The 22894-nt window shown below is 45.7% G+C and overlaps 2 protein-coding genes across 2 annotated transcripts in view; one reads left to right on the top strand and one right to left on the bottom strand.

Annotated features, from left to right (window-relative positions):
• Lrrc4 (leucine rich repeat containing 4) overlaps window positions 1–900 on the bottom strand; it is a 62965-nt gene extending 62065 nt beyond the window's left edge. The window contains exon 1 of the mRNA XM_004856403.3: window positions 177–900. The gene's annotated coding sequence lies outside the window, so the exon portion shown is untranslated. The remainder of the gene's footprint in view (window positions 1–176) is intronic.
• Window positions 1–22894, top strand: part of Snd1 (staphylococcal nuclease and tudor domain containing 1) — a 437205-nt gene that overhangs the window by 376298 nt on the left and 38013 nt on the right. The window lies entirely within an intron of this gene.

Genomic DNA, 22894 nt, shown 5'->3' with positions numbered 1-22894 from the left:
CTGGAGAAGGAGGTGGGAAGGGGGCGATTAGAGAGACAGCAGATCGGCCAAGAAAAATCCTGCCAAACTACAGAGCGGCCCCTCATCCACCAACCCACCCTGAAGGCCAGCCCTCCGAAAGCTAAGACTTTCTCTCCCACATTGCAACCATCCCCACCCAAATCGCTGTCACCTACCTCGGAAGGAAGGCAGGAAAGAACTGGCGTGGTGTCCTCAAGATTTCTCCATGGGAGCTGGATACCTCATTCCCATTCTGACTTCTTAGTTTTTAATTAACAAAAGGGGGGAGTGGGGTGGGGAGGGCAGAGGGGAGGGGAAGGGAGGGGTGGGGGAGACAAAATGGCTTCTAGTAAATCCAGAGCCTGTGAAGCCGCGGAGTTGAGGCGTGCCGGGGAGAGCCAAGGCCCGGTGGGCTATGCAGGTGCATGCCCCCCCCTCGGCCCGAGGAGCGGCGCCACCAGCGCTTCTCTGCTTTGTCCTTGGACCCTGGCACCTGCTTGCTCCGTCTGCAGGGGAAGGCGCTTCATCGCCAAAGTATGCCTCCGGCGCCCCCAGCCCGCTCCTTGGCCGCTGCCGGCGGAGGTGCGGGGGCGCCCCGAAGCCGCCCAGGCCGCGTTTGGCTCCGCTCTCCCGGCGTCGGCCACTCGGGGCTGGCGGCAGCTGATTGCAGTCGAGAGCTCTCTCGGGGCTGCGAGAGTTAAGAGGAGGTGTTCGCGGCACCTTCGCCCTCCCCAGACACACACCCCCTTTCTCCTCTGCTCTTAGAAGGGTTAAAAAGACAAAAACTGGGCTCAGTTCTCCGGTCCGCCGTCTGCTAGCGCGAGGAGTGGTAATCCGTGTAGCCCCTGAGGGGCAGCGGCGTGGACGCTGCTCCGGGACGGAGTCCGCGGGACCAAGAGAGCGCGGCGGCCGCACCGCGGGCCCCTTCAGGGAGTCCGGGGGCGGGCGCGGGTCCGGCTACGGCCGCAGCCCCTGGCGGCGCGCAACCGCCAGCCGCCACCCGCCGCTGCCGGGCCCCCTGCGCGTCCACGGCCCCGGCTTTGTGCGGAGAGGGCGAGTTCGCCGCGGGGCCTCCCGGCGCCCTCAGAGGCTGCGCTGCCCGCGGACTGGTGCAGCGGCCCGAGCGCTGGCGGCGTGAGCAGCGGGGGTCGCGCCTGCGGGAGATGCTCCGGAGCCCGGGAACATGGTCCTCGCTGGCTAGCGGCGGCGGCGGAGGCAGCTGCGGGGCCCCTGAGCTCGGCGCCCACCGTCTCCTCCTCGCGCCGGGCTCGCAGTGTTGCAGGCAGCAGCCACGCAGACTGCTCTCTCATCCTTTTGTCCTTCAGTCAGAACGTGAATGTACTGCTGACGCATACTGTTCTGGGGAGAAGATTAGCGTGATGCGGTGCTCTTATGTATTAACACAGCTCCCCCTCTGCCGCCTGCCCTCGAGGGGTTAACGGGGGCGCCTTCCAGCGCCGCGCCGCGCAGCCCTGGGTCCGCGCCTCGCCTCCTTGGTCCGTCTGCTGGCCGGCCGCCTGCTTCCTCCCTTCTTCCTTCCTTCCTCCCTTCCTTCCTTCCTCCTCTGCTCTCCCACCCCCACCCCGCTCCCGGGCCGATTCCTCCCCGCCCCCTCCGGACGAGGAGAGCGAGCCCGGCAGGCGAGCGGCGAGCAAGCAGAGTGAGCGTCAAGTGAGGGGCCGCGCGCGCAAGTCGCAGGCGTTCGCTGCTATTTTGGTCGGGTCGGAGCGAGCCGCTGGGTGGCAGCTGATAGGCTGGAGCTGCGCCGGGCTGCGGCGGGAGCCCGCACAGCCCCCGCCCCGGCCCGCACCGCTTGCTGGCACCCTCCGGCCCCAGGCTGCTGGGTCAGGGGCTGGCGAACCCGGGGCACTGTGATGCGCGATGGGGCTGCTGCATTTGGCCGGCCTCCCGCCCAGCCCGCGTCATTCTCACCCCCGCCGAATGCTGACGGGGCGCTTCGCTGTGCGGGTCGGGCAGCCTCGTACTGGGAGTTTTGAGTTGCGTGATGGTGGGGACCTGGGTTGGGGGTGGCCGGAACTGCTTGGAGCCAGAAGATCGAATGCCTAGCCTTCATGCTCCCTCCCTCTCACGCTCCCTCACCCCTCCTGGGCTCTAACTAGAGCTTTAAATTAGTTTTCTTAATGAGGGCTGCGGGGGCGGGAAACAGTGGAAGGAGAGACCAAGTGCAAGGAGCGGGGAATGACAACCTGGAAAAGATTGAGGTGAACTCCCAGAGCCCACGGCGCAACCCACGGTTCATTCATGATGCTGCAGCTTTGGCTCTGTGTCGTCCCTTTCTCACCTCTGTGAGCTTCACCAGCCCCTCTCTTCTCGGGACTCGGTGAAGAACTGCGTAGCAACCTGCAGTAGCAGTGTGCTGGCAAGGGAATTCTGGCCCATTTTTGTGGCAGAGGAGAGCTTCTGACATACTAGTGTCGGAGGAGACTAGATCAGCCTTTTTCCACTCCCCAGGAAAGACCCTCTATCTGCTGAGGGTGGGTTAGGTGATCTGTGGCCAAACCCTGAGACGCAGGTCCAGTAGGATATGCCATCATTTTAGTCTGCTGTCCTTTCCAGTGCTGCCTCCAGATTCTTCATTCCCCAGCCCTCCCCCCTGAGTACCTGGCAAGCTTGCTTGTTAAACCTTCTCCGCCTGCACGTGGGTTGTTGCTTAATAAGAGATCCAGGATTTCTCAGCTTTGTGGATTCTACCACATTCATAACCTCCGTATTGTCTGTTGCCCAGTAACCTGAACCTCCTTAGATTTGCCACTATGTTCTTGAAGTCCTAGAAAGTTCCGTTGTAGGCAAGTTGATGTCCCCAGTCTTTACCAAGACCTGTTTGCATTTTGTCCAAATAAGAATGTTAATAAGGGCCGGGTATTTAGCTCAGTGGTTCCGCGCCTGCCTCAAAAGTGCAAGGTCCCGAGTACGATCCCCGGTACCAAAAAAAAAAGTGTCAATAGTTAATATTTGTTGAACCCTTATTCCCTTGTGTACCACTGTTCATCTTCCCATTAATTCTATTAACCATTTTATGAATGGGTCAAAATGTCACCTGTGGTCACAATATTAAGTGGTGGGGCAAGATTTTAACCCTGGAAGATAGATATCAAGGAACTTGGGTGTGGAAGGGATTTTCCCAAAGTATTTTCCCAGTGGGATAAGAACTCAGGTTTCATCATCCATTTCAACAGTAATTTATTATTATGTTTATCTATGGTGTACTATCATGCCTGTAATCTCAGCATTCAAGAGATTAAGGCAAGAGTGCCTTGAGGCTAGCCTGGGCTCTGTAGCAAAACCGTATCAAAACAACTATATATCTGTTCTAGTTTTAATCTTCATTTATACCCCAGTTTAGTAATTGCCACTGTTGTATCCATTTTATAAATGCAGGCATTTACCTCAGGCAAGTAATTTACAGTCCTATATCTAGAAAGTAAAGAGCTTTTCAAGCCAGTCTTAAACCCTGAGATCAGTGTTTTCATCACTAGCAACAAAAATTTACTAAATCTACTCTGCGTAGACTAAATGGTGGAGGTAAGCTCAGGGGAAGACTGAAAGTTCAATGAAGGTTATATATGATAGAAAAATAAGATGAAGTAAAAGAAGGAAAGGAAGGGCTGCGAAAATAAATCCTTTAAATTTATTTTATTCGTGACCAATCCAATCTGAAAAATAAGAGAAATGGAGTAAGTCATACTCACACTTGGGTTGAGTTCTGTCTTCTTAGTGGCTCTTTGTATCTTGACTAAAACCCCGTTTGCATATCCAGAGGGTCAAGCAGGACACTACTATCTTGTGGACCCAGGAAATATGAACCTAGCCTGACAGGATCTGTGGAGGAGGGTTCTCTCAATGCCATAGATGACACTGAGCTAGTAGAGAGCTCTAGTATCGGAGGAGACCTGGGCCTGGGTCTGGATGGCACAGTGGATATGACGCTCCTCCATCTTCAGGCAGAAGAGGGTCTCTGCCTAAGCTGGTTTCCTGCCTGTGTAGGCAAACTCGGGCCCCATCTGTTCAGCTCTGGGCCCAGCAAGTGGAAGCTCCTGCCCCCGCACTGTGAAGGTAGATGGAAGTGTGGGCTGACTTGGATCAGACCAGTGCTTAGTAAGTAATGAGCTTGTCTCACAGTAAATATTTGGAACTGCTATTAATTGATAAGGAGAGTATTCCCAAGCTCTCTGGAGCTCTACAAGGGGCTGCTTTGCCCTCTATAGGTCAGCTGGGCTGTGAACGCACCTCAGACCCACAAACCAGACTAAAGATGAGGCTGTGGAGCCTTCACAGCACACAGCCCTTCTGACCTGAAAGTGGCCCTGCAGCCTCTAATCTTGGTAAGCCAAGTACTCTCTAGCTGTGTTGTGTTGCCCCCACACCCCTTGGCTCTGACTGCTTCCTTGATTTGGAGTGGTGCCACCAAGGAATAAGAAGAAAGTAAGGAAGCTCAAAGCTGAAGAGGAACAGAAGGAAGAAAACTGCTGTGGTGAGAATGTTTTCACATGCGGTTTTGCATGAGAGACCTGTGTGAGAAAGCTGAAGAGCGAAGGGGAGGAGAATGGGCCTGCGGAATGATTGGGATACCTGAGTTCTAGTCATTTTTCTGCCACTGATTCGACATGTGATGAATCCTAAAATAGTTGTAACCTTGGTTGCTTCGTTCATAATATCAAAGAAATGGACTAGAAAGCTCCTTGTAATTCTCATAGTCCATGATTCCCGCCCCTTCTTACTCACGTAGCTCTGTGAAGAAAGTTGATCTTTGGGATTGTAGCCAAGTCTTGGAAATGGGCCATGAAGCTGAGAAGAGAATGCTTCCTTCAGTTTAATCTAGAGATCCACAGGGCCAGAGCAGAGCAGATCAGACTGTTTTCCCAGCTGCTAAAAAGGCTCATAGATCACAAAATGTTAACATTAAAAGAGACCTTGGAGATTATCTGGGTTTAGCCTCTCATTTTACAGATGTTGTTAGGAAGCTCAGAGAGGCACAATGACTTACCTAAAGCCACATAACTAATATCAGAGTCTGTCTTTTGAGCTCAGTCCTTCTGTCAAGATGTTGATGTGTAGGTAATCCGTGTTTAAACCTGCAGCTTGAAGATATTTCCAAATGTCTAGCTTCTGTGGTCTATTACATAGGTGCTATTATATTTTGCTGGATTGGGATAAAGATTGGTCTTCAGTAGAACTGGTCTGCCATTCAGAGTGACTTTGAACCTCTAATAGAAAGTGAAAGAAATGGTCATTTATGTGACTACTTGAGCAAAGAAGCCCTGGAACTGCCCTGGCCAGACCACTCCCCACCCTGATATGCATTACATCCTTGAGACATTATCCTGAGCAGCCACTAGATGTCCGTAATGCCTCATAGGGTTTGCCAGGAATGCTGGATACCATCTTGCCTCCAGTAGGCCTTTGGTCCTCCTTAAGGGAGGATCATCAGTAGCAAGAACAGAACAACCACAAAGATCAAAGAGGGTTTGAGATAAAAGAGGAAAAGGAAAAAGGATAGTATGAAAATTGCCCTTCAAAGAGGGAAGGAAAGATACTGGTTGATGAATTAGAAATAATAAAACTATAAAAAATGATCTATATGTGGAAGTAATCCTACCCAGGGCAGTAGACAGGTCAAATATATTTTACCTCATTCACATTTGCAAATACCCCTCCAGAATCAACTGGTCATGAAGTTTCTATTCATTGTAAACGGAAGATTATTTTTCTCGCCTGTGATTTCGTGGTGTGGCTAGGCTATGCCAACACTCCCCACATTCATACAGGGAATGGTTTTTCTTCCTTGAGCTGATGATTCTGGAGGACAAGTCTAGTCTAGAGTTACCCATTCTTCTGAATGCTCTCAGATTCCACTGTTTTCCCCAAGGATTCTGCTCTTCAAGGAAGGTAGAAGAGAAGTGGGAGAAAAAGCACTTTCTCTGCAGGTCCCATCCAGAGCAGTCTTCAGAAATCTCAGCTAAGAAGAAACAAGATGGTTAATAAGAATGGCAAAGACCTATGGAACCGCAAAGGCCCTTTCTTCTCCTGAGACTAGTTTCCTGGAACTTACAGTTTCTTTGTGGGCTGCCAGGCTTGAGTGAAGAAAGAAGCCTCACAACTACCTCACTACCTCCTTTCTTGGAACATTGAGTTTGGTATTCATGCTAGCCACAGTCACCTACCTATATGGTCAGCCAGGCAAACAGAGTGGCCCAGCCTTGAAAATTGTCCCTTTGCAGGTGCACTGGCACATCACAGGCCCTGTGGTGTATCCTCTTCATTTGTGTGTGTATGGCAGTAATAATAATGATTTTAATTATTTTAATAGCATTTACTGGAATGTTGCTAGCTACTTGGCACTGTGTTGTCACACATGTTTAATCTTTACAACAGCTCTGTGAGATAGGAATCATTCTGTTTCCCCATTTTGAAGAGGAAGCTTTCATAGGATCACAGAACTAATGAGTAACTGTATTAGTTTCTTGAGGCTTCCATAACAAATTGCCACACAGCTGGTGCCTTAAAACAATAGAAATTTATTCTCTTGCAGTTCTGGAAGTTCAGTGTTCACTATCTGGCTATATTGCACTTCCTCCAAGGGCAACATAGAGAAAATCATTTCTTGCTTTGGGCAACATTCCTTGTTTTATGGCTGCATCACTTCCCATGGTCTCTTGGTCTCCTTTTTTTCTGTTTCTTTCCTGTTTGTGACTTATAAGAACACTTGTTATTAGATTTAGGCCCACCTGGATAATCCAGGATGATCTCTCATCTCAGTATCCTTAACTTACTGGCTAATTATATCTTTAAAGATGCTTTTGCCAAGTACAGTAACAGTCACAGGTCCTGAGGGTTAAGAGATAGACCTATTTTTCTGAGACTTAATTTCAGCCCACCACAGTGACAGCCAGGTTTCGAATCTTTCTAGAGCCCAAACTCTAAACCACTGTCATGTACGTTTAAGAGGAAGGAAAGAGAGGTGCATCTGACATTTTGCGGGTGACTTTTCCACATATTGTGCCTCTGAGGGATAGGAAAGCTAAGTGTGTGCTGTGTGACCACTTCTGTGGTGAAGGGAAAGGGTCTTTTGGTCAGAGAACGGGGCAGGCTGACAAGATGGACTCAAGAAATCGGCCTCCTTTCTTCCACTTGATTCCATTTCCTAGTGAGTTTCTCCCTCTTTCTTTACATGGTTTGTAGATTCTCTTCCAAATATGTTGGAACGTTTAAATGTTTTCCAATAATACTGGCAGGACCTCTTATCATTGCTACAAGAGTTGGCTCAACTGTAATCAAGTCACAGAAATTTTGAGCTTCATTTTCACTGAAGATTAAAGAATACCTCCAGATTACAGCCAGACGTGGAACTGAGAGTCTTGACTTGAGTGACATTTCAACAATATTGGGCATAAATTTGATCATTAATCAGGGTCCTTGCCTACAGTTACAGTTAGCCTTTCAAGATATACACACGATGTATATTAGTTACTCATGTTTTGATGGGGGACACCCAAATATTTTCCCCCAAAGTAAGTTCTACAAAATATGTTAAATAAAAATATGCAAGCACTCGTGTGTGTGTGAGAGGGGTTTCACCCATGCATGTGCATGCAGACATGTGTAGGTTTGTGTCAGTGAGCATTAAAGCATAGTGGTAGGAATGAAATATCTCTAGAGTCAGACAAACCTGGGCTCAAATCCCATACAATATCTGCTTCTTGCTTACCACGTTTATGTAAGTTAATACTGTAAGTCTCATTCTTCAGATATAAAGTAGAATTTATGTATTTCATGGTGTCATTGGACTAGAAGCAAATGAGGAAAATGTTTATAAATCTAAGGTTAGTAGCACCTGTTTTATTTCTAGCATGGGAGCTAGTAGAGAAAAGAACTATTTTGTCCAAAGTCAGTTATTAAGTGAAGCTTTTTTTCTTCTTTTTTCTTTTTTTCCCCCCTAGAATCACTTGCTCTTGGCACTGCACCTAATTTGGAAGTTTTAATTTTTCATCCAAGATCTAAGTTGTTTTATACTGTCTATTTTAACAGTTCTTTTAAATTTTGAGATAATTTTAGATTTATAGACAGGTCCAAAATAGTCCAAGTGCCCATCACCCTTCACCCAGCTTCATTGTATGTCAGCATCTCACATAAACACAGAACAGTTTTTCAAAACTAAGAAAGTAATCTATTCAAAGTGTAGGTTTTTACTCTTGCTGTCTACAGTCTTATTCTCCATAGCAACCAAAGTGATCTTTGTGACATTTTATCAGATTATATATTGATTTACTTAAAATGCTCTGTTCCCCTCATAAATTGAATAACAGCCAAACTGCTTACCATGGCCCACAGGCTCTCAGCCTTCATCCCCTGCCTGCCCTTATCTTTTATCATCTTTCTTTTTGTCCCCTGCACATCAGCTATACCGGTCCTCTTTCTTCTCCTGGAATACTCTGAACTTGGATCTCCCTTTTGGGGCCTTTACTGTGTCCTCTACCTATAAGGTTATTATCCCTCATCTTCAGGTAGCAGGACTCTTTCACAGAGCATTTCTGTAACTACTCTGTCAAAAGTAGTTTTACAAAAAAAAAAAAGTCGTTTTACCGATCACAGTCACACCACCTAGTTTTATTTCCTTATTTTATTTACCATTTTCTGACATTATCTTGTTTATATATTGGTTTACTTGTTAGTTATCTACATGAAAGCAGAGGTCCTTTCCTATCTTGTTTCCAACACCCCAGTCATAGTAGTGAATTAATTATTTCAGAGGAAGTAATACTGTTCTTTTTGGTGGCCCATGTGGGTAAGAGCCCAGACCTCCCTATGGTATACGGACAGTCCAAGCTCTGCTCTATTTATTGTCTTTGAAAAAGTAGGTAAAAAATTACTGGCTTTGTGTTTTTTTAATACAGGGAAAATTAAGGATCCTAGTGATCTTAAGCCTTCTCTACTCCTCAAGTTTTAGTTTCCTCTTCCTTTGCTGACAGGTTTCTGAAGGAGAGTTTTTTGCAGGTATCATAAAGATGCACCTGTTCTTGGCAGTTGTGAATATGTGAGGAGTGGGCCAAAGAGTGCTCAGAGGTACACAGAGATACGTATCTGCTCGTGTACGCATATGCCTGTCATTTTCAAATCTGCTCAAGTGCATTTTCTCTAAAGAGAGTAGGGGCTGTTGAGCCTGAAATAGGGAACACCAGGACAGTGAGAGCAAATGCTTTGAAAGTAGCTGTGCCAACGGTTTTTGCTAATTAAAGAATGTTAGGACAATCACCACTAGCAGCAGTAAAGGGCGCCCCATTACCTCGCTTTATGGTGAGCTGGGTAAATTTAAAGGCAGCTATAAATATCCCACTGAGCGCCTGAGCTCAAGCACAGTGGGCAGCCCTGGGCCAGGCAAGGAGACGAGCCCTGGAGCTTCTGTCCCCGTGTCCAGTGTCCACCTCTCTGTGAGCTGTCTCAGTCCCCAAATTTTGCATCACTAAAGAACAAACAATTCCATCAACAAATTCTTAATTTAAAACACTCAGGGAAAACAACAAACAGCTGTGGGGTGAGTTTGACGGGGAGACCAAGCCCCATGGGTCCTTCTCTTGCTTTGTCATACATAGACTATGTCTTCCTTTTGCCTAAAAAAGATGTTTCTTCTTGTTGTGACTCCATTCCCCTCAACCATGGGTGTGTCACAGAAAAAAAAAATTTGTTTAAGGTGCATGGCTTAAGACCATTCTCCTAGGAATAGCATTTTAAAAGTGTGGACAAAATGGGAACATCCTTTTACACTTACCCTGTAGAATAATATCTGGATGAATTTAAGTCATGTACGCAGCTTGGAACTTTCTCTGTGTTTTTAATCTATTCACTTCACTTTGGCTTGAAACTTGTTATGTCCTCTTGTGTGGTTTCTTTTTGCCATCTCTTCGTAGCCTCTGAGCCATTCTTAACTCTCCGTTTCTAGAATGGTGCCATGTTGGCACTACCTTTTCTCTGCCACCCTCCTTAATTTGTTGAGTTTCTTTGGGGATCATTTTCTCTGGCTATCAGACTTGCCTTGCACAATTTGTTAATTACTTTTCATCTCTTCCTGCCAGCTGTAGCTTTAACTAGGTTATTTTCTAGCTCCAGTTGGGATAGCCTCAGTTTATCATCCTGTTCTGACCTAGCAACTTGGGTTCCTCAATGTATTCATTTGTTCATCTAAGGAGTTGCAGGGACTTATTATCAAAATCAAATAAAATCAAAAGACTCATTATCAAAATCAAGCTAGAATTTTGTTCCTCACTTGCTACTGTGACCATGCTTACCCCATCCCATCCTTAAAGAAAAACACAAGCTCTTTACCCTTAGAGGTGGAGGGGAGTGCAGCATTGGCAGGACCAGGAGACCCAGCGCAGAACTCACACCACAGGCTTCCCCATGAGTCATCAAACAAGCAATGGTTGGCTAACACCCAGGTTCCTGGATGCTGCATTCTGTTTTCATTATGATACAAGCTTCTTCAGGAGTTAGATCTACCCAGTCTCCAGCCTGTTCTTGGTCCATTTGATTTAGATTCAACTCCATCTGCAAATGCTTCCAATGTTGTTTTACATCTAGAGGATCTGGGCGTAGGTGAACATGAAATAAGAAAGCTTGGACCCTTAGTTTCTCTGTCAGGTTTAGAGAGTAGGATGGGAATATCCCAGTTTGTTGGGTGATTGCTGACCAGTTCATTCACATATTCTCTTACTTTGCCACCATCACATAGAGTTCTAAATTTGGCCAGAACTTATAGGTAGATTTGTTTCTTTTTAACTAAAGGCAACACAGCTACCTCAAATCTTATTCTCCATGACTCTAGAATACCACCCCAAATGATAAGTTCTCATTTTTCAAATTTTGCCTTATTACTACCCAAAAATGCTAATCAGGGTGTTCATGGGAACTGTTCCTCTTGGGCTACTTTAAACTGTTTCTCTGAAGGACACCAGACTGAAATGGCTCTACTTCTCATGACAGAGCCCAAGCTGAACCATTGTGAGGCCACCAGCTGAGGATCTAGGGCTCTCCTCTCATGATGCCTGGATGTTGGCAGCCTGGCTAGAGGAGCACTCGTTCTGTATCTCTTTCTTGGTGACTATGGCCAGTTTGTTTGGCAGCCCAGTGAGACTGCTTGATTTGTATTCAGTGCATAGTGCTGAAAAAAGCCCATGAGGAGCCCTGCCAGCCAATAACCCTGAAAGGGCTCTTTGTGCAAATGAGCAGTGTCTGTGCTGGACAGCACCCCAGCCCCACGCGAAAATGTCCTCTCTGGCCCAGCAAGTTATTGGTGCTTTGGACCTGGCCTGGAGCCCTTGGGGATCCCTCCTGGAGAGGAGACCATCTTGGGATCCCAGACACACAGAGCAACTTGAGCTCTGACCTTCCTGCCCTGGCTTCTGGCAGTCTGCCTCCAAGTGCCAGCCAGTGGGATCTATTCAAGGCTGTGTCTGCCCACAAGAGTCGGGAAATGAAAAGGAGAGGATATGGATATGAACAGATCAACCAACCAAGAAATTGGGATGTTCTCATTGTCTTCTCTGGTGGGAACCCCAGGGGCCTGAGGAGGCTGTAGCCTGTGGTGAGCACACTGCTGCTACTCATCATGCTAGACAGGTCCATCACTCCCCCAGAGCACCTGTGCTGGCCTGAGCCTTTCTCATTTCCCGAGGAGTTAGAGCTGTGTTACCCCTGTTGTCTAAAAATGGAGAGAAATAAGATCCTTTGCGCCTGTTTCTGCTCAGCTAGCCAGCCAGACTCGGCTCTGGCCGTTGACACAACAACAGTCTTGCACCATTTTTAATGCCTCTTTGGGAGTTGGCTCTCACCACTGCTGTCTAACCATATAAATTTGACTCACTGGCTTAGTGAGACTATTCTCAATAAATACTGTTTTCTAGGAAGGAAGAGAATTAACTGGAAGTTAAAGAAGTTTCTAAGGTCTCACAGGAGCCCTGGGGATTAGAGTTCCTCTGAGTCTTTAGCCCCCTGAATATCATCTCCCTCTTGCCGTATTTCTTCCTGGGAGCAGCCAGAGGGGCTGACAGCATTTTGCCTCATCAGGTGGCCCAGCTTAGGAGGTAACACCATTTCTCCCTGACTGACCCCTCTGACTTCAGAGCTGCTAGTTTGCTCATGCAGGCTTCACCTTTATCAGCTTAAAACCTCTGTGTATCTCATTTGCCTAATTATTTTGAATATATTGATCCTGATGCCCAACTCTTTGGGCAAAAATAGGATAGAAAAGCTGGTGACCCACCAAGCACAGTGGCACATGTCTATAATCTCAGCACTCTGGGAGGCTAAGTTAGGAGGATCACAAGTTAAAGCCCAGTCTGACCAAGTTAATAAGAGCCCTGTGTCCAAAAAAAAGTGTTAAAGGGGTGAGACTGGGGATGTAGCTCATGCAGAGATCCTTGGTTCCGTCCCCCACAAAAGATGGGGAGGGAGGGAGGGAACCAGCAGCCCATCATGAAAAAAAACATGCACATAGTAACACTGTAACACTATGCATAGAATGGTTTTTTGTTGGTTTTTTTTTTTTTGGTACCGGGAATCAAACTCGGGTCCTTGAGCTTGTGAGGCAGGCGGCAGAACCACTGAGCTAAATCCCCGGCCCACATAGAATGTTAAGTAAGGCAATGTGACTGCAACTTTTTTTTTTTTTTTTTTGGTGCTGGGGATGGAACCAATGCTGTGTCACTGAGGAACACCTCAGTGTCCTCCATTTCATTTTGGAAGCCTCTGGGAGATAGTAGGGTAGAAGAAGGAAGGGCTATGGGCCTGGGAAGCTGTCTGAGGACAAAAGCTGTACTCGCTTCTCCTGAGGAGCATCTGCTCTCAGGAATAAAAATGTGGTCCCAGTCATGGACTCCCCCTGGATTCATTGTGTTCACATCTGGGTTCTTGGAGAATGAGAAGGAAATGTTGCCATTCAGTGAAGGAAAGAGTTTTTCCCCAACACAGTTCCCACGTCCAGTGGCCCATGGCCACACTGGGCCACAGCACTCAGGGTTTGTGTGTTATTCTGTCCCACTCAGTGCAGTCAGGGAGCTTTGCAGCCCTGACAAGCACAAGCTACAAGCACAGAAAGGTTTATTCAGGTCTGTCCACAGAGGGACTGGCAGGTTCTGCCAGTCTGAAGACACAGGCTCTGTAGACAAATGCATCCCTGCTGGATTCCCAAGGACCTTCGTCCCCTGGAATAGGTCAGGTGAACAGCACCAGTGACTTGAAAGCTGGTTACCGGGCCGGGGATTTAGCTCAGTGGTTTTGTCTCCTGCTGCGCAAGTGCAAGGACCTGAGTTCGATCCCTGGTACCAAAAAAAAAAAAAAAAAAGTACACTGAGCCAGGGATTTAGCTCAGTGGTTCTGGCGCCTGCCTTGCAAACACAAGGTCCCCAGTTCAATCCCTAGTACCAAAAAAAGAAAAGAAACCAAAGAAAGCTGGTTACCACAGAATTTTCCTGTATGAGCCCGATGCAGAAAAAAACTTCCTTTTGTGTCCTTAACTTACTAAAATCATTCATTGTTTTTGTACCAAAGAAGTAATAAAAAGGGGTTTAGAAATTTAAAAGCGACCATCTTCCCCATCTCCTGCCCTACCATTCATTCCTTTTCATTCCTACTCGCACAGGATTTCAGAGAACCTTCAAGAAGGGCCTTGTTAAGCCAGGCATAGTGGCACACACCTGGAATCTCAGCAGTCAGGAGGTTGAGGCAGGAGGGTCACAAGTTTGAGGCCAGCCTGGGGTATACAGCAAGACTCTGTCTAAAAAAAAAAAAAAAAGAACTTGTTGGGTTTGGGAGATGTGCTACAAAGAGATTGGTCAACAGGTGCAGTGCGACAGGAGGAATAAGTTCTAGTGTTCTGTTGCACAATAGGGTGACTATAATTAATAGTAATGCATTGTATATTTCACAGTAGCTAGAAGAAATGATAAATATTTTAAATGATGGATATGCTAGTTACATTGATTTGATCATTATACAGTGAATAACTATTGAACTATCATTGTACCCTGTAAATATGTATAATTATTATGTGTCGATTAAAATAAAACTTTCTTAATAACACATACACACATATCCCAAATAAAAGAGGTGCCTTGCTGAAATGGTTTTGCTCTCCTCTCAGAGGTCTTACAGCCTCTCCCATCTGGTCCTTTATTTTTCCAGATAGTTTGTGTGGAGTAGGAGAGTATTTGTGCCTGTATTGATGGATCTAATTCATTCATTGTATACGTTTGTCTCTGAGGCCTGCTGATGCTATTTGAGTTTCTAAAATACTTATTTTGCAAGTCCATTTGTATCCTGAATTTAGTTGCCAATTGCAGGGTTAGCAGAGATTGTAAGGTCTGTCTGATGTCCTCTCCAAGCTTTCTATCAGATTTATGGCTATGAATTGAGAAATTTACACCCAGATAGAACAGAAACTAGAGGCATATATAATCTAATGGGGGGAAAGAAAAGGAGCTGGTACCACCCCGATATTAGGCTCAGGACCAGCTAAGAACCTGAAACCCTGTCGTCTATCTCTCGACTTAACAGCTCTCCTGGGCTTCCTGTTCCCTCCTTTCTAGACCTATTTTCCATGGACCTGCCTCTTCTCTAGCCCACCCCCTGCCCCAGGGGCTGTCCCCTGAGTGGAACTCTGGGCTGTGCTCTAACCCTCTGGGTGGCATCCTTTGCTAGGAGCTCTCTCTCCTGCCATTAGCAGTCCTGTGGCCTCCACCTTGTCAGTTCTCATTAGACAGCTCTTCTGCTCTATCCTGAGTAGCCCAAGAGGCTGAAAAGAAGGACAGAGATGGGCTTGGGGCACACAGCAACCCCTATTAGGGGCTCTAGTCACCTAGTTTTATTTTGGAGGTTGAAAAAGACATATGTAACCATGATAAAGACCAATGAGCCACTTTAGGTGTTGGTGTTTTATGCTGCAAGTAGTAGAATTTCCAAGCAGTTTAAATGACATTGTATCATCTCACATACAAAGTCAGTCTCAAAGTGGAGCAGCTCCAGGGTGGGTTGGTTTAACTGTTGGCTTAACTGATACAGTGCCAGTATCAGGCACCTTAATTTTTCTCATCTTTCTACTGTCAGTCACAGGTTTCTTTCTTGGCTACAATATGGTTGCCATAGCTCCAGGCATTGTGTGCTTACATACTAGTCTCCAAAGGCAGGAGAAGTATAGTTTCTTATGCCTTTTTGAAAGGAAAAAAATTCCCACAAGCCTGTCAGCTGATTTCCTTTTACATCTTGTTATCCAGATCTGGATGTGATGTCCTACCCTTAAACCAACAGGAAAAGGAACTGTTTTCTCCCTCTGCAGTGATTGGCTAAGACTAGAAATTTGTAGGGTTCGTGAATTTGGACAGGGAGAAAAATATTACATCTTTATTTTTATAAACCTCTAAAATATAGTACCTCCTTTGAATATGAATGTAAGAAACAAATCATAGTAAAAGTAGTATAGCTATGACTCTCGTCACTACTTTAAAATTATAGTAGTTTTTAGACCTGCTGCTAAATCTCGTTACTTAATATATTAATAAAGAAGTGTGTATTTATTCTACCTCAATTTTTGGTGGGTTTAAAAAACATTTTAATAATTGTATGTCAGTATAATTGCTATGTATTTAATTTTATGTATTTAAAAATATTGTCCTATGAATATAAACATAAAATAACTTGGACCAGTCAGCATTTTCCCAGACCACATACAGGTTAAAATGAGAGGGTCCTGCCAACAGGGAGAAAAGGCAGAAATGGCTGTTGATTGGGCAACCAGTGGACCTTTCCATGGTGAGTGTCATAGAATCAGGAAGCCTTGGGTCACCAAGTGGTCCCTTCCCTGCGAAATGTGCTATTACATTTCATTTCATTTACAGTACTATCTCCCAATTTTCATGTATTTTTATCCTATCAATCCATGTGTTTTGGCTAAATCCAGGACCTACCTATTATTTCATTCATGTTTCCCTTGAAATCATTCTGCTCTTTCTGAAATAAAATTTTTTTTTTCCTGAAGTGGAAAAGTATCACTTACCACAAATGAAAGGAAAAATACATAGAATACAGAAGGTGTTACAGAATTCTGGCTAAATCCCATTTCCCTGCAAGGCTCGGCCCCTCTTTTGTTAAAGAGGTGCTAAAGACAGATTAGCAACATACTGGGACTGACTCCTTAATATAATCACAGTTAAGAGATAATTGAAAAAGCAGTAACTCTGTTTGTGTTCTCTTTTGTGCGCTGTCATTGACCCACCTAAAATAATTCAGTCCCTGGGAAAAAGCAGGTTTATGATAAACTCCTTGTTGAAAACACTAGTGACCTCACCTACAAGGAAAGGAGGTTAGTATGACTTACTTTATGCACATGGATCATCTCTTGACGATCATTTCCTTCATCTGAGTGCTCACAAACTTCATTTGAATTAATGGTTCTGAAATTTGGTTTGGGGCAGACTTCAGGCTTTCTTACCTGTGGTTCATGAAATTCACCTTCCCTTACTTTACTTCTTTCTCCCCCTAGTCCCACCCTGTTTTTAAGGATCAAACTGGCATCTCTTCTTCTAGTCTTTGATCTCACAAAACATACAGACTGTAATCCAGTATCTATTGGTTAATTGGTTATATTTTATGATATTTGGTGGGGCTTGAAATGGAGCCCTGCCGCAGAAAAGAGAACCCCTGGTGACACAGTACCGGGCCTCAAAAGGGGGCAAAAAAATGAGCAGAGGCCCTATAGGTCAGCCAACAGACAGCAAGGATCACAGCCTTTGAGCTGCAAGGAGGCTCTAATCTCACCCCTACCTAGAGATGAGGAAACACAAACTCAGAGAACTTCGTTGACTTTCCTTAAAGCCACTCTGGGGTAAAGGAATGGCAGAGCCAAGATCTTCCTGGAGCTCTTTCCACTCTTTATATGAAGTTACTCTCAGGAAAAACAGCGTTTAAATGGGTCCTGGTTACTCTCCCATCTTTGCCAGCTGCACTATTCTTTCATCTCCTCATTGTACTATCCTTTCTTCCTTGCAGCTGGTCTTCCTCTCCTGAGCCCATGAGGACCAGAGCAGCAAATGTATCAGGTCCCTTGTCCTTGCCTCAGCGCTGCTTTTTCTAAGCACTTTGCTCTTCTTCCCCAGGCCTTCTGAGGACTTGAGACTGGAGCAGAGGATGTCCTTTTCGGCAGCATTAGCTCTGTGCCCTGTGGACCTTCCCTCCTTGGAATGCTGTTCCTCATGGGTGTCCCTCAGGGTAGGGGCTCATGAAAAAAAGCTGTGCCACACTCAGAGGGTAGAGGGGGTCTTTCTCCCTTGCTAAAGATTTTTGTCACCAAATGTGAGATTTCTTCATTCTTATCTGGACCTCAGAAGGCACAAGCAGCAGAACATCTGGGAGCCTCGAGACCACAGCTGCAGTCACCAGGCCCTGAATTGGAACTGGCAGCCATGTTTTTTTCTTTTTTTAATTCAGAAACCCTGTTGAGAAAGACAGGCTGACACTTGCTGACTACAATTTTGCAAAATTTTTCCTTGAGCCCTATTGTGCACACATTTACACATTCCATTTGCCTCGAAGGCCTTGGTGCGCAGGCTTGTAGGGAGTCTGTACTGCCATCCTAGAGCAAGCCTCATGTATAATGCCTCAACTGAGACAAATTTCTTAATGATTTAAAACTGACAAATGTTATTGTCTTTGAGTTAAGTGATCCAATTAGCTCTGATTGGAAAGAGTGGGATGAACTGGGGAAATACGCAGCCTGTTTGGTAACAGCTTTGGGAACAAGGGAGGGAGAGAGGGAGGGAAGGTGGTTGCCTGGTGTAGTGGCCAGCTGCGTGGCTGGGGAGAGCACTTCCAAGACTCTTTTTGTTTGGAGGCAGAAGAGCAGAAAGCTATTAGGTGAGAGGCAGTATCACATTCTTAAGCAATGTAGAATGTATGTGTATCATCCTGCTGCTGTAAGAAAGCATCACTTCTCCAAATCAGTATTCATCACTCCCCTCTGTGCCTTCTCTACCTGACTGAGCACAATGTACAATGTGCTTTCAGTTCGAGAATTCTATCTAGTTTGTATCTTGCTCCCCCCAGCTGTTCACAGGGTTATTTGTCCCATCTTTCTATCTGCAAAAGAGCAGGACTTTTGGATAATGCTTATAGCATTATAGACTTTCAAGCTCCTAAGGCAGCCTCAGATACTTCACCGCTGCAGTCAGTCATTCCTGAGGATATGTGTCTGGAACAGTGATGGTGAACCTTTTAGAGACTTAGCACCACACTGCAACCCAAAACCTACTTATTTATTGCAGAGTACCAACACAAAAACAACTCTACATTAACATCTTTTGCCTTAAAAGAAAAACACAATAACACACGTGCCATAAGTTTGCCACCACTTGTCTAGAGCCTTTACCCTTTGAAAGTCTGTTTCCTCCCCATCTTGTCTCATCACCCCTTTCTGCTCCTTACAGGAGCAAACACCATTCTTTCCATCCAAAGAATTTTTCTCTTCCCTTTTCATCTAGGACTGAGGTCCACAGTACTATGGATGGCAAGTGCTTGACATGTCACTCTGTCAAGCTCCCCAGTAGCTTTTTTCCTTCAGCTCTGGCTAAGAGAAACAAGCACTGGTCTTGGTCCTGGTGCCTCCCTCCTCTCTTAACTGCTTATTCCCCAAGGTACCTCCTACCCAACCCTGACCTCCCAGTGAGAGCAATGTCTTCTTCAGGTGCCACTCTGACACAAGGCCCACAGTCCCCTCTTTCTTCACTTTCTGCTTAGGCCCACCATGGTTCTGAGACTATGTAGCCCCCTAATTCTTGGCTCACTGATAAAACTGGAAAACTAGAGGAGCTTCGAGTCCAGCATTGTGTCTGTGCAACACGATAACATGCTGACTTGAGAGTCAGAGATCTGCCTTTCAACTCTGTCCCTGCACAGCCTTACACCTAAGGCCCTTTGCTCCTCAAATGTCAGATTTCTCATCCATAAAACAAGGATGATGATAATGAGTTGAGTTACAGGAAATGATTTGCTAGAGAGTCCCAGTGTTCAGGGAGGGGTAGAATGGTAGGGTCATAGAAACAGTCGGTCTTTGGGGCAATGTGATGGTGAAAGAGATTCTGAGCTTATGTTTTAGGATCATCAAATGAACGCCTGGCTTCCCCAGACAGCAGTACCTAGAATGAACCTCAGTAGCTTTCTCAGTCCTAGGCAGGTTGCCTCGGAGTCTGCAGGATTATGCCCATCCAGTCCTCTGAGAAGCCGGTATGCGTATGCATATGTGTATGCCTTTAAGGGAAGAGTTGACAGGAAGAGGCACGGAGCACACAAGTTTCCCTAGTTCTCTGTTTTCTTTATCACTTTTTTTTTTGCAGTGTCAAATGTTCTTCTGTTTGAATGCCCTTCTGCAGACAAGTTTTAGCACAAACCACTGTTTCCTAGCAATCTTAACTCCATTTTTATATCATTTGTAGGATAATTGGGTCAATGCGATCCAGCAGATTCTGAAGAACAAAGTAGGGTGAGTCCCATCCCTCCTTGTCCCTCCCCTCACCCTATTCCCAAGTACCCCATATTACAGCACTGGCCCTCACAGGGAATAAGGAGGGCCAGCTTTGCCTTCACTGACAGGAATGCAGTTATGGACCATCACACAGAGCTTACCACTGCCCAGTCATCCAGAAGGGCAACCTTACTGCCATGTAACATACAGGGAAATGAACCCCAAGTGAGTCCATGCATCCATGACACCCTCTGGTAGTTCACCACTGAAGTAATCAATGCAAAAAGTTTGCTTTAGACTTCTTGATCCTGGCTGCGTTTTTTGGTCCTGCCTCACTCAATTTTCTCCTGGTCTTTGGGCCCAAGTCCCTCTCCCATTTATCATGTCACCTGCAAATCCACTTTCTGTGCTTCTGCCACAATCCTTTTCTGCATTCCCACAGCCATCTACCTGTGACCCAGCCAATCTTCTGCAGAGAATTTGTATTCTGATTTGAGAGACCATTGTTCCAAGCAGACAGGCAGAGCTGCTGAGAATCAGGGCTCTGAAAGGGGAAGACTGGCCAAATCAGCCCTCTTGAGCTGAGGGACAGCGCCATTTCCTAGCTGTGCTCAGCTTCTCTCTGTCTCACCCCTATTGTAAGTGCATACTCACCAAATCCATCTCTGGGCCTGTGTAAACGGCAGTAGCTTCACTTGTATGAGAGCCTCAGGTTCAGTCAGTATGAAGGAGGCAGATGAAAATTTCCAAGGGGCAGAGGGCAGCCTGGCCCTTCTAAATCTGTCCTGTGAGCTGTCCCTCCAGGGACCTCCACAGGCTCACAGTATAGAGATTTTCCTGCTAAACAGCATGTAACCAAGTCCTTACACATGGGGCATCTTGGAGCCACCATGCAAGTTTGTTTCTGCCCCTGGGCCCACCCTTTCAAAGACTTAAGCAGAGACCCAGAAGGACATTCAATTGAAGTGAACAAGAATGTTTTCTTTTTTCTTTTTTCTTTTTTTTTTTTTTTTTGGTACTGGGGACCCTGTGCTTGCAAGGCAAGTGGCAGCACCACTGAGCTAAATCCCTGGCCCAAGAATGTTCTCTTATTAGAACAGAAAACCAAGGTTCAAAATTTCTTACCAGTATGGAAAGAGATGGGCTGCAACTTATGATGTAAAATTTACCAGTTACCAATGTAATTTACCATTTCTAATGAATGCTAAGTCCTGTGTTTAAGTTCACAAATCAGTTATGCAGTTATACACAGTTACAAGATAAAGGTGACCTAGCTTGATGGCAATTCATTTGAAAATTACCCCAGGGGGTTTATTTACTCTAAAATGTACACTAAGAACAGTTGAAGTGACTGATAAAAATTGTGTTAATAGAGAAATAGTACAGATCAAAGGAGGTAATTATTCTATGCTGCTTAAACAACATCTGGGATATTGTGGTCTGTTCTTAGTATTGTGTTTTTAGAGGGTTCTTGATAAATAGAGGGGTCTTTCTAGGAAGAGACTGGTTTGTACACCATATGAGGTCCTGGTCAATGAATAATGGAAATCACTAGGGAGAGAAAGAAACAGCAAAAGCACATATTCACAACACAAGCACCTTCTGTGTACTTGTCTATGGCTAAGCATTGTGTTAGTCACTTGCTGAGTCTTTTCTCATTTAGTCCTCAAAGCAGCGAGGCTTCTAAGCCAGGTAATATTTAGGATCCCAGAACTTTTCCACCAGTAAAGAAGAAAGAGGAACAGATTTGTTCCAGGTTGTTCCAGAATGCCAAATTAGATGGGCAGGAAGTTCAGGTTAGTGGGTTTTCACTTGAAAGAGAGCTTTTCCTAGCAGCAAAACTGTCTCTTCCAAAAAAAAAAAAAGAAAGAAAGAAAAAAAAAACTGTCTCTTCCTAAACAAGAGCTCCTAATTACTGGAATACTTAGAAACTGAACTCTCAGAGGCACAAGGAGGACATCCTCATTGGGAAGAGAGATAAAAGTGACCTTTGGTTCCAGTGGAATGTTCTGGAAGTCTCTGGAGCTTTCAGAGGGCAGCATGAGGCACAGCTGCTGGGCAGAGAGAGAAGACTAGAGCTGCCAGTGTCCTGTTTCTTCTGCTCAGGCTTTCATATTATAGGCCATTTATGCCCAGCATTAGCCTAATGTCCCTGTGTGCTCATCTCAGCTGTCTGAATGAGCTCCCATCCTGACAGCTTGTCTGTCAAGGTTGGATCTGTCTCTTTCCCTGTGCAACTCTGCTTCATTGTCTTCTGGCCCAGGAATGGGTATTTAGAGGAAGCTCTGTCCTGCTGCTTTTCCCCAGTGGTTCACTCTCCCTCTCAGTGGCATCCACCGGGGTGGGGGTGGAGCCTTCTTGGCCCAGACAGAACTGTCTCCACCCTACGGATGTTGATGAGGCCTGTGTGTGTATCCGCATGCTCACACTGCAGCCTGATCGATGCCTGTCAGAGCTCAGCATCAGAGTGACAGCTGCATGCCGGGCTGTTTGCTGAACACAACTCGTCCGTCAAGGGAAATCAGACTAAATCCATCTCCTTGTCCAAAACCTGGGCCGATGGGCTGTGCCTAGAATGCCAGTCTTGTGTCCTGCTCTTCTTTTGTGCCCTCAATTCATTGCCCATGGGATGTTATTACTACATTGGTAGGTCCCTTGGGGCAGGAGAATTGTAGTCAATAACATTATGTAGAGATCCATATCCATCCTCTATCCTTTAGGAACTTAGTTTATTGCTAGACAAGCCTATTGTACGGACAATGTCAGTCTAGAACATAATTGACACAATTATCTTAAATGGATTGTTATAAAATATAGCATTTATAAAATGAATTTTATTTAAAATTTTGCAAATGTCTATTGAGCAGTATGTAGCTAGCTTAAGTGAGTGTTGTAGGCAATTGGTGGAAATGGGGATGTTTAGAGAGTCTCATTAGAGACTCAATTATGGGGTTTTAAGGCTTTTAGAATTGACAGGGACACGATTTGGCAAAGGTTCTATGTTTGTAAACCATTTGAGGCTGCAAGAAGCTCTGTCACCCCGTGTCTTGGCAGTAAGCCAGTTAGCTGCCTCTCTCCTCTCTCTAAAGCCTCTTTTATCCCATACAATCCTGTGCCTGAACCTTTAAGGAGACCCTCACCAACCCTCAACCACTCCAGCACTTCCATTTCCCAAGGCTTCTGGCTCTTAAGAGTTCACCCTGCCCCCATCATTGTCAGAGGCCACACAGGTAATTCTCTGCCTTTGACTGCCCTAAGTGGCTCTCAGAGTTCATGGAAAAATGCAGCAGAAGGCCAGTCACCAGGGGAGGTAGTGTTCTTCCCTGCTACCTGAAAGACTGTGGCCCACAAAGTTGTGCAGAGGACAGAAGTGAG

Source organism: Heterocephalus glaber, unplaced genomic scaffold, assembly GCF_053883595.1.
Source record: "Heterocephalus glaber isolate CG9 unplaced genomic scaffold, H.glaber_assembly_v1.0 deba00000546, whole genome shotgun sequence".
NCBI classification, from domain to species: Eukaryota; Metazoa; Chordata; class Mammalia; order Rodentia; family Bathyergidae; genus Heterocephalus; species Heterocephalus glaber.
This window is presented reverse-complemented; position numbering and strand designations above follow the sequence as displayed.